General features: G+C 45.2%; 12 non-coding genes across 12 annotated transcripts; all 12 read left to right on the plus strand.

Annotated features, from left to right (window-relative positions):
• Positions 1 to 248: 248 nt before the first annotated feature.
• On the plus strand, positions 249 to 439 carry LOC141183742 (U2 spliceosomal RNA). The gene has a single exon (XR_012258566.1). It is a non-coding gene; the product is annotated as a U2 spliceosomal RNA (small nuclear RNA).
• Positions 440 to 1,554: 1,115 nt separating this feature from the next.
• LOC141183743 (U2 spliceosomal RNA) lies at positions 1,555 to 1,745 on the plus strand. The gene has a single exon (XR_012258567.1). It is a non-coding gene; the product is annotated as a U2 spliceosomal RNA (small nuclear RNA).
• A 1,115-nt stretch (positions 1,746 to 2,860) lies between these two features.
• LOC141183744 (U2 spliceosomal RNA) lies at positions 2,861 to 3,051 on the plus strand. Its single transcript, XR_012258568.1, has one exon. It is a non-coding gene; the product is annotated as a U2 spliceosomal RNA (small nuclear RNA).
• A 2,006-nt stretch (positions 3,052 to 5,057) lies between these two features.
• Positions 5,058 to 5,240, plus strand: LOC141183398 (U2 spliceosomal RNA). The gene has a single exon (XR_012258364.1). It is a non-coding gene; the product is annotated as a U2 spliceosomal RNA (small nuclear RNA).
• Positions 5,241 to 6,355: 1,115 nt separating this feature from the next.
• On the plus strand, positions 6,356 to 6,546 carry LOC141183746 (U2 spliceosomal RNA). The gene has a single exon (XR_012258570.1). It is a non-coding gene; the product is annotated as a U2 spliceosomal RNA (small nuclear RNA).
• A 1,115-nt stretch (positions 6,547 to 7,661) lies between these two features.
• On the plus strand, positions 7,662 to 7,852 carry LOC141183160 (U2 spliceosomal RNA). Its single transcript, XR_012258164.1, has one exon. It is a non-coding gene; the product is annotated as a U2 spliceosomal RNA (small nuclear RNA).
• Positions 7,853 to 8,967: 1,115 nt separating this feature from the next.
• LOC141183747 (U2 spliceosomal RNA) lies at positions 8,968 to 9,158 on the plus strand. The gene has a single exon (XR_012258571.1). It is a non-coding gene; the product is annotated as a U2 spliceosomal RNA (small nuclear RNA).
• Positions 9,159 to 10,273: 1,115 nt separating this feature from the next.
• Positions 10,274 to 10,464, plus strand: LOC141183749 (U2 spliceosomal RNA). The gene has a single exon (XR_012258572.1). It is a non-coding gene; the product is annotated as a U2 spliceosomal RNA (small nuclear RNA).
• Positions 10,465 to 11,579: 1,115 nt separating this feature from the next.
• Positions 11,580 to 11,770, plus strand: LOC141183242 (U2 spliceosomal RNA). The gene has a single exon (XR_012258238.1). It is a non-coding gene; the product is annotated as a U2 spliceosomal RNA (small nuclear RNA).
• Positions 11,771 to 12,885: 1,115 nt separating this feature from the next.
• On the plus strand, positions 12,886 to 13,076 carry LOC141183750 (U2 spliceosomal RNA). Its single transcript, XR_012258573.1, has one exon. It is a non-coding gene; the product is annotated as a U2 spliceosomal RNA (small nuclear RNA).
• A 1,115-nt stretch (positions 13,077 to 14,191) lies between these two features.
• Positions 14,192 to 14,382, plus strand: LOC141183125 (U2 spliceosomal RNA). Its single transcript, XR_012258132.1, has one exon. It is a non-coding gene; the product is annotated as a U2 spliceosomal RNA (small nuclear RNA).
• A 1,115-nt stretch (positions 14,383 to 15,497) lies between these two features.
• Positions 15,498 to 15,688, plus strand: LOC141183623 (U2 spliceosomal RNA). Its single transcript, XR_012258458.1, has one exon. It is a non-coding gene; the product is annotated as a U2 spliceosomal RNA (small nuclear RNA).
• Positions 15,689 to 16,162: the final 474 nt, after the last annotated feature.

The following is a 16,162-nucleotide window of genomic DNA, read 5'->3' on the forward strand; positions in this document are numbered from 1 at the left end:
TTCTCCTCCCTTCCAACGGTGTTGAGGCGGGTGGGAACAGCAGGGGGTGAAGGTGCTGTGTTTAAAGAGGTGGAGTTATGCAGATCTAAAACGCGTGGATTGCAGCAGCAGCAAGCCGAAAAGTGCAGGCATGTAAGGGATCTAGAGGTTGACAACATGTCTTCTTAACGGGAGTCCAGGAGCTCATCTCCACAAATGGACTTTTCAGGATCCTTGGGTGGCTCCGTAGTTTGAAACCAATTCTGGTTATCGCTTCTCGGCCTTTTGGCTAAGATCAAGTGTAGTATCTGTTCTTATCAGTTTAATATCTGATACGTCCCCTATCTGGGGACCATATATTAAATGGATTTTTAGAACAGGGAGATGGAAAAAGAGCTTGCTCTGTCCACTCCACGCATTGACCTGGTATTGCAGTATCTCCAGGACCGGTGCACCCCTTCTTTAATGCAGTTTCTAAAATCAGAAAGAATTGAATTCAATGTTTTTTGTTCATTTTGCTTGTTTGTCGGATTTTGGGATGGACTCTTTGGCTTTGCTTTTCTTCTCCTCATTGGATTTTTCATGTTCAAAGTTGCAGAAGCCAGATTACAAGCTCATTTTGGTTCAACTTCAGCAACTGTGCATTGCATTGCCATGTAATGTGATGCAATGCTATCTTTCTAGCTCTCCCTTTTTACTTCCTTTTGGATAAACAGACATATTAGGCAAGCATTTTGGAGCTTTCACCTAAATAACTACAGGTGGTGAGATAAGCTGCACAATATAATTGACCTTTCAGTATATTGTTGCACACACACCATCTATTTAGCAAATGCCCTTGTTATCAACAGCAGCCTTTTAAACTCACCTGAGCTAACAGGTATGTGCGCTGGTTACTCTGCTGCGCTTAAAATTTCTTTTTTGGTTTGCTACAATGCCTTTTCTGAAACGTTGTCTCCTTCTGCTGGAACACTGACTTCTTTCATTTAATGCCTGCAGACTATAAAAGAGAACCCAACCCAAAAAGTTTGGTTGATTAGTCTGTGGCATTCTGTTAAACTGTTGCTTATGGCGGTCTCTGTGAGCTTCTCAGCGACATTCAGCCAGCCAGGTATCCTGCCTGCAGTAGATGGAATGTGGCAATGGAACGCTGGCTGCGCGTGTCATAATAGGCTCTGAGCCTTTATATACCTGTGCACAGCAGCAGCCACCTTCAGTCTGCTGCTGGACAGCCAGCAGCAGCAGCAGCAGGAGAGGTATGTAATCAGGAGCCCTCCTGCTAAGGGTAGACAGCTGCTCGTTCCACCCCACCCCCCGCCTTAATTGGTTCTCCTCCCTTCCAACGGTGTTGAGGCGGGTGGGAACAGCAGGGGGTGAAGGTGCTGTGTTTAAAGAGGTGGAGTTATGCAGATCTAAAACGCGTGGATTGCAGCAGCAGCAAGCCGAAAAGTGCAGGCATGTAAGGGATCTAGAGGTTGACAACATGTCTTCTTAACGGGAGTCCAGGAGCTCATCTCCACAAATGGACTTTTCAGGATCCTTGGGTGGCTCCGTAGTTTGAAACCAATTCTGGTTATCGCTTCTCGGCCTTTTGGCTAAGATCAAGTGTAGTATCTGTTCTTATCAGTTTAATATCTGATACGTCCCCTATCTGGGGACCATATATTAAATGGATTTTTAGAACAGGGAGATGGAAAAAGAGCTTGCTCTGTCCACTCCACGCATTGACCTGGTATTGCAGTATCTCCAGGACCGGTGCACCCCTTCTTTAATGCAGTTTCTAAAATCAGAAAGAATTGAATTCAATGTTTTTTGTTCATTTTGCTTGTTTGTCGGATTTTGGGATGGACTCTTTGGCTTTGCTTTTCTTCTCCTCATTGGATTTTTCATGTTCAAAGTTGCAGAAGCCAGATTACAAGCTCATTTTGGTTCAACTTCAGCAACTGTGCATTGCATTGCCATGTAATGTGATGCAATGCTATCTTTCTAGCTCTCCCTTTTTACTTCCTTTTGGATAAACAGACATATTAGGCAAGCATTTTGGAGCTTTCACCTAAATAACTACAGGTGGTGAGATAAGCTGCACAATATAATTGACCTTTCAGTATATTGTTGCACACACACCATCTATTTAGCAAATGCCCTTGTTATCAACAGCAGCCTTTTAAACTCACCTGAGCTAACAGGTATGTGCGCTGGTTACTCTGCTGCGCTTAAAATTTCTTTTTTGGTTTGCTACAATGCCTTTTCTGAAACGTTGTCTCCTTCTGCTGGAACACTGACTTCTTTCATTTAATGCCTGCAGACTATAAAAGAGAACCCAACCCAAAAAGTTTGGTTGATTAGTCTGTGGCATTCTGTTAAACTGTTGCTTATGGCGGTCTCTGTGAGCTTCTCAGCGACATTCAGCCAGCCAGGTATCCTGCCTGCAGTAGATGGAATGTGGCAATGGAACGCTGGCTGCGCGTGTCATAATAGGCTCTGAGCCTTTATATACCTGTGCACAGCAGCAGCCACCTTCAGTCTGCTGCTGGACAGCCAGCAGCAGCAGCAGCAGGAGAGGTATGTAATCAGGAGCCCTCCTGCTAAGGGTAGACAGCTGCTCGTTCCACCCCACCCCCCGCCTTAATTGGTTCTCCTCCCTTCCAACGGTGTTGAGGCGGGTGGGAACAGCAGGGGGTGAAGGTGCTGTGTTTAAAGAGGTGGAGTTATGCAGATCTAAAACGCGTGGATTGCAGCAGCAGCAAGCCGAAAAGTGCAGGCATGTAAGGGATCTAGAGGTTGACAACATGTCTTCTTAACGGGAGTCCAGGAGCTCATCTCCACAAATGGACTTTTCAGGATCCTTGGGTGGCTCCGTAGTTTGAAACCAATTCTGGTTATCGCTTCTCGGCCTTTTGGCTAAGATCAAGTGTAGTATCTGTTCTTATCAGTTTAATATCTGATACGTCCCCTATCTGGGGACCATATATTAAATGGATTTTTAGAACAGGGAGATGGAAAAAGAGCTTGCTCTGTCCACTCCACGCATTGACCTGGTATTGCAGTATCTCCAGGACCGGTGCACCCCTTCTTTAATGCAGTTTCTAAAATCAGAAAGAATTGAATTCAATGTTTTTTGTTCATTTTGCTTGTTTGTCGGATTTTGGGATGGACTCTTTGGCTTTGCTTTTCTTCTCCTCATTGGATTTTTCATGTTCAAAGTTGCAGAAGCCAGATTACAAGCTCATTTTGGTTCAACTTCAGCAACTGTGCATTGCATTGCCATGTAATGTGATGCAATGCTATCTTTCTAGCTCTCCCTTTTTACTTCCTTTTGGATAAACAGACATATTAGGCAAGCATTTTGGAGCTTTCACCTAAATAACTACAGGTGGTGAGATAAGCTGCACAATATAATTGACCTTTCAGTATATTGTTGCACACACACCATCTATTTAGCAAATGCCCTTGTTATCAACAGCAGCCTTTTAAACTCACCTGAGCTAACAGGTATGTGCGCTGGTTACTCTGCTGCGCTTAAAATTTCTTTTTTGGTTTGCTACAATGCCTTTTCTGAAACGTTGTCTCCTTCTGCTGGAACACTGACTTCTTTCATTTAATGCCTGCAGACTATAAAAGAGAACCCAACCCAAAAAGTTTGGTTGATTAGTCTGTGGCATTCTGTTAAACTGTTGCTTATGGCGGTCTCTGTGAGCTTCTCAGCGACATTCAGCCAGCCAGGTATCCTGCCTGCAGTAGATGGAATGTGGCAATGGAACGCTGGCTGCGCGTGTCATAATAGGCTCTGAGCCTTTATATACCTGTGCACAGCAGCAGCCACCTTCAGTCTGCTGCTGGACAGCCAGCAGCAGCAGCAGCAGGAGAGGTATGTAATCAGGAGCCCTCCTGCTAAGGGTAGACAGCTGCTCGTTCCACCCCACCCCCCGCCTTAATTGGTTCTCCTCCCTTCCAACGGTGTTGAGGCGGGTGGGAACAGCAGGGGGTGAAGGTGCTGTGTTTAAAGAGGTGGAGTTATGCAGATCTAAAACGCGTGGATTGCAGCAGCAGCAAGCCGAAAAGTGCAGGCATGTAAGGGATCTAGAGGTTGACAACATGTCTTCTTAACGGGAGTCCAGGAGCTCATCTCCACAAATGGACTTTTCAGGATCCTTGGGTGGCTCCGTAGTTTGAAACCAATTCTTGTTATCGCTTCTCGGCCTTTTGGCTAAGATCAAGTGTTGTATCTTTCGAAAAGGCGGTTTTGGATGTTGGCCGCCCTAGTAGATTGATACATTATGCACACTGGGGTTTAGGCGCTTGTTAGTACGCCAGGTGGCTAATATAGTCATCTGGTGGAAAGCATGGCCCCCCAGGATCGACGCCATTGGGCCGGGGAAGATCGAAAGCCCGAAGTGTGAAGTGCCCCAGGAGTGGTGACCCTGGGGTGCCTTAACTCACTGGGATTGGGAACCCCACTTGAGTTTATGGCACATTTGCACTAGCACTTCAATATTTCTTTCTTCACACACACCCTTATTCCGGGCCTTCTGGCCTTAGGATGGGGAATTTTTCAATTCCCGGTCGAAGGTCCGGGCAGTATTATACTGTGAAACCTTCACTATTTATTTAATTTTTTTTTGTCACTGTGTGTCCACTTTTTCACGTGTGTCCACGTCCTTACTAGGATTTTGTCGGGATGCGGTTCCCTTACGGGTTCCTCTCTTGGCAGGTCTAGGGGGGGAGTGTGTGGCCATCAGGTTCCGCTCCCCCCTGAACCCCACTGGCTCTCCTCTTTCGGGAGGAGAGCGTTGTTGGCTCCCCTCTTCCGGGAGGGGAGCACAGTCTTTGGCTCCCAGTGCCTTGCTCGGGTGAGAACTCGGGCAGGTATTGGGGGTAAGATTGGGTCGCCTCTGGCTCCGGCTGGAGGTGGCTATTTGTCCCTGTTCCTCGCTGTGGCCTTCTGGCTCGGAGGGACGGGGAATGGTTTGGGGGACCCTTCTCCTTTTGGAGAGGGTTTCAAGAAGACCAGCATCCTAGTGCACTTTTTTTTGTGGCACTTGTCACTTTTTTAAGCGCACTCGGGTTTTGTACACGAATTCGGGGTTTCGATAAAAAAAAAAAAAAAATCTGTTCTTATCAGTTTAATATCTGATACGTCCCCTATCTGGGGACCATATATTAAATGGATTTTTAGAACAGGGAGATGGAAAAAGAGCTTGCTCTGTCCACTCCACGCATTGACCTGGTATTGCATTATCTCCAGGACCGGTGCACCCCTTCTTTAATGCAGTTTCTAAAATCAGAAAGAATTGAATTCAATGTTTTTTGTTCATTTTGCTTGTTTGTCGGATTTTGGGATGGACTCTTTGGCTTTGCTTTTCTTCTCCTCATTGGATTTTTCATGTTCAAAGTTGCAGAAGCCAGATTACAAGCTCATTTTGGTTCAACTTCAGCAACTGTGCATTGCATTGCCATGTAATGTGATGCAATGCTATCTTTCTAGCTCTCCCTTTTTACTTCCTTTTGGATAAACAGACATATTAGGCAAGCATTTTGGAGCTTTCACCTAAATAACTACAGGTGGTGAGATAAGCTGCACAATATAATTGACCTTTCAGTATATTGTTGCACACACACCATCTATTTAGCAAATGCCCTTGTTATCAACAGCAGCCTTTTAAACTCACCTGAGCTAACAGGTATGTGCGCTGCTTACTCTGCTGCGCTTAAAATTTCTTTTTTGGTTTGCTACAATGCCTTTTCTGAAACGTTGTCTCCTTCTGCTGGAACACTGACTTCTTTCATTTAATGCCTGCAGACTATAAAAGAGAACCCAACCCAAAAAGTTTGGTTGATTAGTCTGTGGCATTCTGTTAAACTGTTGCTTATGGCGGTCTCTGTGAGCTTCTCAGCGACATTCAGCCAGCCAGGTATCCTGCCTGCAGTAGATGGAATGTGGCAATGGAACGCTGGCTGCGCGTGTCATAATAGGCTCTGAGCCTTTATATGCCTGTGCACAGCAGCAGCCACCTTCAGTCTGCTGCTGGACAGCCAGCAGCAGCAGCAGCAGGAGAGGTATGTAATCAGGAGCCCTCCTGCTAAGGGTAGACAGCTGCTCGTTCCACCCCACCCCCCGCCTTAATTGGTTCTCCTCCCTTCCAACGGTGTTGAGGCGGGTGGGAACAGCAGGGGGTGAAGGTGCTGTGTTTAAAGAGGTGGAGTTATGCAGATCTAAAACGCGTGGATTGCAGCAGCAGCAAGCCGAAAAGTGCAGGCATGTAAGGGATCTAGAGGTTGACAACATGTCTTCTTAACGGGAGTCCAGGAGCTCATCTCCACAAATGGACTTTTCAGGATCCTTGGGTGGCTCCGTAGTTTGAAACCAATTCTGGTTATCGCTTCTCGGCCTTTTGGCTAAGATCAAGTGTAGTATCTGTTCTTATCAGTTTAATATCTGATACGTCCCCTATCTGGGGACCATATATTAAATGGATTTTTAGAACAGGGAGATGGAAAAAGAGCTTGCTCTGTCCACTCCACGCATTGACCTGGTATTGCAGTATCTCCAGGACCGGTGCACCCCTTCTTTAATGCAGTTTCTAAAATCAGAAAGAATTGAATTCAATGTTTTTTGTTCATTTTGCTTGTTTGTCGGATTTTGGGATGGACTCTTTGGCTTTGCTTTTCTTCTCCTCATTGGATTTTTCATGTTCAAAGTTGCAGAAGCCAGATTACAAGCTCATTTTGGTTCAACTTCAGCAACTGTGCATTGCATTGCCATGTAATGTGATGCAATGCTATCTTTCTAGCTCTCCCTTTTTACTTCCTTTTGGATAAACAGACATATTAGGCAAGCATTTTGGAGCTTTCACCTAAATAACTACAGGTGGTGAGATAAGCTGCACAATATAATTGACCTTTCAGCATATTGTTGCACACACACCATCTATTTAGCAAATGCCCTTGTTATCAACAGCAGCCTTTTAAACTCACCTGAGCTAACAGGTATGTGCGCTGGTTACTCTGCTGCGCTTAAAATTTCTTTTTTGGTTTGCTACAATGCCTTTTCTGAAACGTTGTCTCCTTCTGCTGGAACACTGACTTCTTTCATTTAATGCCTGCAGACTATAAAAGAGAACCCAACCCAAAAAGTTTGGTTGATTAGTCTGTGGCATTCTGTTAAACTGTTGCTTATGGCGGTCTCTGTGAGCTTCTCAGCGACATTCAGCCAGCCAGGTATCCTGCCTGCAGTAGATGGAATGTGGCAATGGAACGCTGGCTGCGCGTGTCATAATAGGCTCTGAGCCTTTATATACCTGTGCACAGCAGCAGCCACCTTCAGTCTGCTGCTGGACAGCCAGCAGCAGCAGCAGCAGGAGAGGTATGTAATCAGGAGCCCTCCTGCTAAGGGTAGACAGCTGCTCGTTCCACCCCACCCCCCGCCTTAATTGGTTCTCCTCCCTTCCAACGGTGTTGAGGCGGGTGGGAACAGCAGGGGGTGAAGGTGCTGTGTTTAAAGAGGTGGAGTTATGCAGATCTAAAACGCGTGGATTGCAGCAGCAGCAAGCCGAAAAGTGCAGGCAAGTAAGGGATCTAGAGGTTGACAACATGTCTTCTTAACGGGAGTCCAGGAGCTCATCTCCACAAATGGACTTTTCAGGATCCTTGGGTGGCTCCGTAGTTTGAAACCAATTCTGGTTATCGCTTCTCGGCCTTTTGGCTAAGATCAAGTGTAGTATCTGTTCTTATCAGTTTAATATCTGATACGTCCCCTATCTGGGGACCATATATTAAATGGATTTTTAGAACAGGGAGATGGAAAAAGAGCTTGCTCTGTCCACTCCACGCATTGACCTGGTATTGCAGTATCTCCAGGAACGGTGTACCCCTTCTTTAATGCAGTTTCTAAAATCAGAAAGAATTGAATTCAATGTTTTTTGTTCATTTTGCTTGTTTGTCGGATTTTGGGATGGACTCTTTGGCTTTGCTTTTCTTCTCCTCATTGGATTTTTCATGTTCAAAGTTGCAGAAGCCAGATTACAAGCTCATTTTGGTTCAACTTCAGCAACTGTGCATTGCATTGCCATGTAATGTGATGCAATGCTATCTTTCTAGCTCTCCCTTTTTACTTCCTTTTGGATAAACAGACATATTAGGCAAGCATTTTGGAGCTTTCACCTAAATAACTACAGGTGGTGAGATAAGCTGCACAATATAATTGACCTTTCAGTATATTGTTGCACACACACCATCTATTTAGCAAATGCCCTTGTTATCAACAGCAGCCTTTTAAACTCACCTGAGCTAACAGGTATGTGCGCTGGTTACTCTGCTGCGCTTAAAATTTCTTTTTTGGTTTGCTACAATGCCTTTTCTGAAACGTTGTCTCCTTCTGCTGGAACACTGACTTCTTTCATTTAATGCCTGCAGACTATAAAAGAGAACCCAACCCAAAAAGTTTGGTTGATTAGTCTGTGGCATTCTGTTAAACTGTTGCTTATGGCGGTCTCTGTGAGCTTCTCAGCGACATTCAGCCAGCCAGGTATCCTGCCTGCAGTAGATGGAATGTGGCAATGGAACGCTGGCTGCGCGTGTCATAATAGGCTCTGAGCCTTTATATACCTGTGCACAGCAGCAGCCACCTTCAGTCTGCTGCTGGACAGCCAGCAGCAGCAGCAGCAGGAGAGGTATGTAATCAGGAGCCCTCCTGCTAAGGGTAGACAGCTGCTCGTTCCACCCCACCCCCCGCCTTAATTGGTTCTCCTCCCTTCCAACGGTGTTGAGGCGGGTGGGAACAGCAGGGGGTGAAGGTGCTGTGTTTAAAGAGGTGGAGTTATGCAGATCTAAAACGCGTGGATTGCAGCAGCAGCAAGCCGAAAAGTGCAGGCATGTAAGGGATCTAGAGGTTGACAACATGTCTTCTTAACGGGAGTCCAGGAGCTCATCTCCACAAATGGACTTTTCAGGATCCTTGGGTGGCTCCGTAGTTTGAAACCAATTCTGGTTATCGCTTCTCGGCCTTTTGGCTAAGATCAAGTGTAGTATCTGTTCTTATCAGTTTAATATCTGATACGTCCCCTATCTGGGGACCATATATTAAATGGATTTTTAGAACAGGGAGATGGAAAAAGAGCTTGCTCTGTCCACTCCACGCATTGACCTGGTATTGCAGTATCTCCAGGACCGGTGCACCCCTTCTTTAATGCAGTTTCTAAAATCAGAAAGAATTGAATTCAATGTTTTTTGTTCATTTTGCTTGTTTGTCGGATTTTGGGATGGACTCTTTGGCTTTGCTTTTCTTCTCCTCATTGGATTTTTCATGTTCAAAGTTGCAGAAGCCAGATTACAAGCTCATTTTGGTTCAACTTCAGCAACTGTGCATTGCATTGCCATGTAATGTGATGCAATGCTATCTTTCTAGCTCTCCCTTTTTACTTCCTTTTGGATAAACAGACATATTAGGCAAGCATTTTGGAGCTTTCACCTAAATAACTACAGGTGGTGAGATAAGCTGCACAATATAATTGACCTTTCAGTATATTGTTGCACACACACCATCTATTTAGCAAATGCCCTTGTTATCAACAGCAGCCTTTTAAACTCACCTGAGCTAACAGGTATGTGCGCTGGTTACTCTGCTGCGCTTAAAATTTCTTTTTTGGTTTGCTACAATGCCTTTTCTGAAACGTTGTCTCCTTCTGCTGGAACACTGACTTCTTTCATTTAATGCCTGCAGACTATAAAAGAGAACCCAACCCAAAAAGTTTGGTTGATTAGTCTGTGGCATTCTGTTAAACTCTTGCTTATGGCGGTCTCTGTGAGCTTCTCAGCGACATTCAGCCAGCCAGGTATCCTGCCTGCAGTAGATGGAATGTGGCAATGGAACGCTGGCTGCGCGTGTCATAATAGGCTCTGAGCCTTTATATACCTGTGCACAGCAGCAGCCACCTTCAGTCTGCTGCTGGACAGCCAGCAGCAGCAGCAGCAGGAGAGGTATGTAATCAGGAGCCCTCCTGCTAAGGGTAGACAGCTGCTCGTTCCACCCCACCCCCCGCCTTAATTGGTTCTCCTCCCTTCCAACGGTGTTGAGGCGGGTGGGAACAGCAGGGGGTGAAGGTGCTGTGTTTAAAGAGGTGGAGTTATGCAGATCTAAAACGCGTGGATTGCAGCAGCAGCAAGCCGAAAAGTGCAGGCATGTAAGGGATCTAGAGGTTGACAACATGTCTTCTTAACGGGAGTCCAGGAGCTCATCTCCACAAATGGACTTTTCAGGATCCTTGGGTGGCTCCGTAGTTTGAAACCAATTCTGGTTATCGCTTCTCGGCCTTTTGGCTAAGATCAAGTGTAGTATCTGTTCTTATCAGTTTAATATCTGATACGTCCCCTATCTGGGGACCATATATTAAATGGATTTTTAGAACAGGGAGATGGAAAAAGAGCTTGCTCTGTCCACTCCACGCATTGACCTGGTATTGCAGTATCTCCAGGACCGGTGCACCCCTTCTTTAATGCAGTTTCTAAAATCAGAAAGAATTGAATTCAATGTTTTTTGTTCATTTTGCTTGTTTGTCGGATTTTGGGATGGACTCTTTGGCTTTGCTTTTCTTCTCCTCATTGGATTTTTCATGTTCAAAGTTGCAGAAGCCAGATTACAAGCTCATTTTGGTTCAACTTCAGCAACTGTGCATTGCATTGCCATGTAATGTGATGCAATGCTATCTTTCTAGCTCTCCCTTTTTACTTCCTTTTGGATAAACAGACATATTAGGCAAGCATTTTGGAGCTTTCACCTAAATAACTACAGGTGGTGAGATAAGCTGCACAATATAATTGACCTTTCAGTATATTGTTGCACACACACCATCTATTTAGCAAATGCCCTTGTTATCAACAGCAGCCTTTTAAACTCACCTGAGCTAACAGGTATGTGCGCTGGTTACTCTGCTGCGCTTAAAATTTCTTTTTTGGTTTGCTACAATGCCTTTTCTGAAACGTTGTCTCCTTCTGCTGGAACACTGACTTCTTTCATTTAATGCCTGCAGACTATAAAAGAGAACCCAACCCAAAAAGTTTGGTTGATTAGTCTGTGGCATTCTGTTAAACTCTTGCTTATGGCGGTCTCTGTGAGCTTCTCAGCGACATTCAGCCAGCCAGGTATCCTGCCTGCAGTAGATGGAATGTGGCAATGGAACGCTGGCTGCGCGTGTCATAATAGGCTCTGAGCCTTTATATACCTGTGCACAGCAGCAGCCACCTTCAGTCTGCTGCTGGACAGCCAGCAGCAGCAGCAGCAGGAGAGGTATGTAATCAGGAGCCCTCCTGCTAAGGGTAGACAGCTGCTCGTTCCACCCCACCCCCCGCCTTAATTGGTTCTCCTCCCTTCCAACGGTGTTGAGGCGGGTGGGAACAGCAGGGGGTGAAGGTGCTGTGTTTAAAGAGGTGGAGTTATGCAGATCTAAAACGCGTGGATTGCAGCAGCAGCAAGCCGAAAAGTGCAGGCATGTAAGGGATCTAGAGGTTGACAACATGTCTTCTTAACGGGAGTCCAGGAGCTCATCTCCACAAATGGACTTTTCAGGATCCTTGGGTGGCTCCGTAGTTTGAAACCAATTCTGGTTATTGCTTCTCGGCCTTTTGGCTAAGATCAAGTGTAGTACCTGTTCTTATCAGTTTAATATCTGATACGTCCTCTATCTGGGGACCATATATTAAATGGATTTTTAGAACAGGGAGATGGAAAAAGAGCTTGCTCTGTCCACTCCACGCATTGACCTGGTATTGCAGTATCTCCAGGACCGGTGCACCCCTTCTTTAATGCAGTTTCTAAAATCAGAAAGAATTGAATTCAATGTTTTTTGTTCATTTTGCTTGTTTGTCGGATTTTGGGATGGACTCTTTGGCTTTGCTTTTCTTCTCCTCATTGGATTTTTCATGTTCAAAGTTGCAGAAGCCAGATTACAAGCTCATTTTGGTTCAACTTCAGCAACTGTGCATTGCATTGCCATGTAATGTGATGCAATGCTATCTTTCTAGCTCTCCCTTTTTACTTCCTTTTGGATAAACAGACATATTAGGCAAGCATTTTGGAGCTTTCACCTAAATAACTACAGGTGGTGAGATAAGCTGCACAATATAATTGACCTTTCAGTATATTGTTGCACACACACCATCTATTTAGCAAATGCCCTTGTTATCAACAGCAGCCTTTTAAACTCACCTGAGCTAACAGGTATGTGCGCTGGTTACTCTGCAGCGCTTAAAATTTCTTTTTTGGTTTGCTGCAATGCCTTTTCTGAAACGTTGTCTCCTTCTGCTGGAACACTGACTTCTTTCATTTAATGCCTGCAGACTATAAAAGAGAACCCAACCCAAAAAGTTTGGTTGATTAGTCTGTGGCATTCTGTTAAACTGTTGCTTATGGCGGTCTCTGTGAGCTTCTCAGCGACATTCAGCCAGCCAGGTATCCTGCCTGCAGTAGATGGAATGTGGCAATGGAACGCTGGCTGCGCGTGTCATAATAGGCTCTGAGCCTTTATATACCTGTGCACAGCAGCAGCCACCTTCAGTCTGCTGCTGGACAGCCAGCAGCAGCAGCAGCAGGAGAGGTATGTAATCAGGAGCCCTCCTGCTAAGGGTAGACAGCTGCTCGTTCCACCCCACCCCCCGCCTTAATTGGTTCTCCTCCCTTCCAACGGTGTTGAGGCGGGTGGGAACAGCAGGGGGTGAAGGTGCTGTGTTTAAAGAGGTGGAGTTATGCAGATCTAAAACGCGTGGATTGCAGCAGCAGCAAGCCGAAAAGTGCAGGCATGTAAGGGATCTAGAGGTTGACAACATGTCTTCTTATCGGGAGTCCAGGAGCTCATCTCCACAAATGGACTTTTCAGGATCCTTGGGTGGCTCCGTAGTTTGAAACCAATTCTGGTTATCGCTTCTCGGCCTTTTGGCTAAGATCAAGTGTAGTATCTGTTCTTATCAGTTTAATATCTGATACGTCCCCTATCTGGGGACCATATATTAAATGGATTTTTAGAACAGGGAGATGGAAAAAGAGCTTGCTCTGTCCACTCCACGCATTGACCTGGTATTGCAGTATCTCCAGGACCGGTGCACCCCTTCTTTAATGCAGTTTCTAAAATCAGAAAGAATTGAATTCAATGTTTTTTGTTCATTTTGCTTGTTTGTCGGATTTTGGGATGGACTCTTTGGCTTTGCTTTTCTTCTCCTCATTGGATTTTTCATGTTCAAAGTTGCAGAAGCCAGATTACAAGCTCATTTTGGTTCAACTTCAGCAACTGTGCATTGCATTGCCATGTAATGGGATGCAATGCTATCTTTCTAGCTCTCCCTTTTTACTTCCTTTTGGATAAACAGACATATTAGGCAAGCATTTTGGAGCTTTCACCTAAATAACTACAGGTGGTGAGATAAGCTGCACAATATAATTGACCTTTCAGTATATTGTTGCACACACACCATCTATTTAGCAAATGCCCTTGTTATCAACAGCAGCCTTTTAAACTCACCTGAGCTAACAGGTATGTGCGCTGGTTACTCTGCTGCGCTTAAAATTTCTTTTTTGGTTTGCTACAATGCCTTTTCTGAAACGTTGTCTCCTTCTGCTGGAACACTGACTTCTTTCATTTAATGCCTGCAGACTATAAAAGAGAACCCAACCCAAAAAGTTTGGTTGATTAGTCTGTGGCATTCTGTTAAACTGTTGCTTATGGCGGTCTCTGTGAGCTTCTCAGCGACATTCAGCCAGCCAGGTATCCTGCCTGCAGTAGATGGAATGTGGCAATGGAACGCTGGCTGCGCGTGTCATAATAGGCTCTGAGCCTTTATATACCTGTGCACAGCAGCAGCCACCTTCAGTCTGCTGCTGGACAGCCAGCAGCAGCAGCAGCAGGAGAGGTATGTAATCAGGAGCCCTCCTGCTAAGGGTAGACAGCTGCTCGTTCCACCCCACCCCCCGCCTTAATTGGTTCTCCTCCCTTCCAACGGTGTTGAGGCGGGTGGGAACAGCAGGGGGTGAAGGTGCTGTGTTTAAAGAGGTGGAGTTATGCAGATCTAAAACGCGTGGATTGCAGCAGCAGCAAGCCGAAAAGTGCAGGCATGTAAGGGATCTAGAGGTTGACAACATGTCTTCTTAACGGGAGTCCAGGAGCTCATCTCCACAAATGGACTTTTCAGGATCCTTGGGTGGCTCCGTAGTTTGAAACCAATTCTGGTTATCGCTTCTTGGCCTTTTGGCTAAGATCAAGTGTAGTATCTGTTCTTATCAGTTTAATATCTGATACGTCCCCTATCTGGGGACCATATATTAAATGGATTTTTAGAACAGGGAGATGGAAAAAGAGCTTGCTCTGTCCACTCCACGCATTGACCTGGTATTGCAGTATCTCCAGGACCGGTGCACCCCTTCTTTAATGCAGTTTCTAAAATCAGAAAGAATTGAATTCAATGTTTTTTGTTCATTTTGCTTGTTTGTCGGATTTTGGGATGGACTCTTTGGCTTTGCTTTTCTTCTCCTCATTGGATTTTTCATGTTCAAAGTTGCAGAAGCCAGATTACAAGCTCATTTTGGTTCAACTTCAGCAACTGTGCATTGCATTGCCATGTAATGTGATGCAATGCTATCTTTCTAGCTCTCCCTTTTTACTTCCTTTTGGATAAACAGACATATTAGGCAAGCATTTTGGAGCTTTCACCTAAATAACTACAGGTGGTGAGATAAGCTGCACAATATAATTGACCTTTCAGTATATTGTTGCACACACACCATCTATTTAGCAAATGCCCTTGTTATCAACAGCAGCCTTTTAAACTCACCTGAGCTAACAGGTATGTGTGCTGGTTACTCTGCTGCGCTTAAAATTTCTTTTTTGGTTTGCTACAATGCCTTTTCTGAAACGTTGTCTCCTTCTGCTGGAACACTGACTTCTTTCATTTAATGCCTGCAGACTATAAAAGAGAACCCAACCCAAAAAGTTTGGTTGATTAGTCTGTGGCATTCTGTTAAACTGTTGCTTATGGCGGTCTCTGTGAGCTTCTCAGCGACATTCAGCCAGCCAGGTATCCTGCCTGCAGTAGATGGAATGTATCAATGGAACGCTGGCTGCGCGTGTCATAATAGGCTCTGAGCCTTTATATACCTGTGCACAGCAGCAGCCACCTTCAGTCTGCTGCTGGACAGCCAGCAGCAGCAGCAGCAGGAGAGGTATGTAATCAGGAGCCCTCCTGCTAAGGGTAGACAGCTGCTCGTTCCACCCCACCCCCCGCCTTAATTGGTTCTCCTCCCTTCCAACGGTGTTGAGGCGGGTGGGAACAGCAGGGGGTGAAGGTGCTGTGTTTAAAGAGGTGGAGTTATGCAGATCTAAAACGCGTGGATTGCAGCAGCAGCAAGCCGAAAAGTGCAGGCATGTAAGGGATCTAGAGGTTGACAACATGTCTTCTTAACGGGAGTCCAGGAGCTCATCTCCACAAATGGACTTTTCAGGATCCTTGGGTGGCTCCGTAGTTTGAAACCAATTCTGGTTATCGCTTCTCGGCCTTTTGGCTAAGATCAAGTGTAGTATCTGTTCTTATCAGTTTAATATCTGATACGTCCCCTATCTGGGGACCATATATTAAATGGATTTTTAGAACAGGGAGATGGAAATAGAGCTTGCTCTGTCCACTCCACGCATTGACCTGGTATTGCAGTATCTCCAGGACCGGTGCACCCCTTCTTTAATGCAGTTTCTAAAATCAGAAAGAATTGAATTCAATGTTTTTTGTTCATTTTGCTTGTTTGTCGGATTTTGGGATGGACTCTTTGGCTTTGCTTTTCTTCTCCTCATTGGATTTTTCATGTTCAAAGTTGCAGAAGCCAGATTACAAGCTCATTTTGGTTCAACTTCAGCAACTGTGCATTGCATTGCCATGTAATGTGATGCAATGCTATCTTTCTAGCTCTCCCTTTTTACTTCCTTTTGGATAAACAGACATATTAGGCAAGCATTTTGGAGCTTTCACCTAAATAACTACAGGTGGTGAGATAAGCTGCACAATATAATTGACCTTTCAGTATATTGTTGCACACACACCATCTATTTAGCAAATGCCCTTGTTATCAACAGCAGCCTTTTAAACTCACCTGAGCTAACAGGTATGTGCGCTGGTTACTCTGCTGCGCTTAAAATTTCTTTTTTGGTTTGCTACA

The sequence above is a fragment of the Phyllobates terribilis genome, unplaced genomic scaffold (assembly GCF_046119375.1).
Source record: "Phyllobates terribilis strain yellow unplaced genomic scaffold, ASM4611937v1 Scaffold_38__1_contigs__length_12584779, whole genome shotgun sequence".
Lineage (NCBI taxonomy): Eukaryota > Metazoa > Chordata > Amphibia > Anura > Dendrobatidae > Phyllobates > Phyllobates terribilis.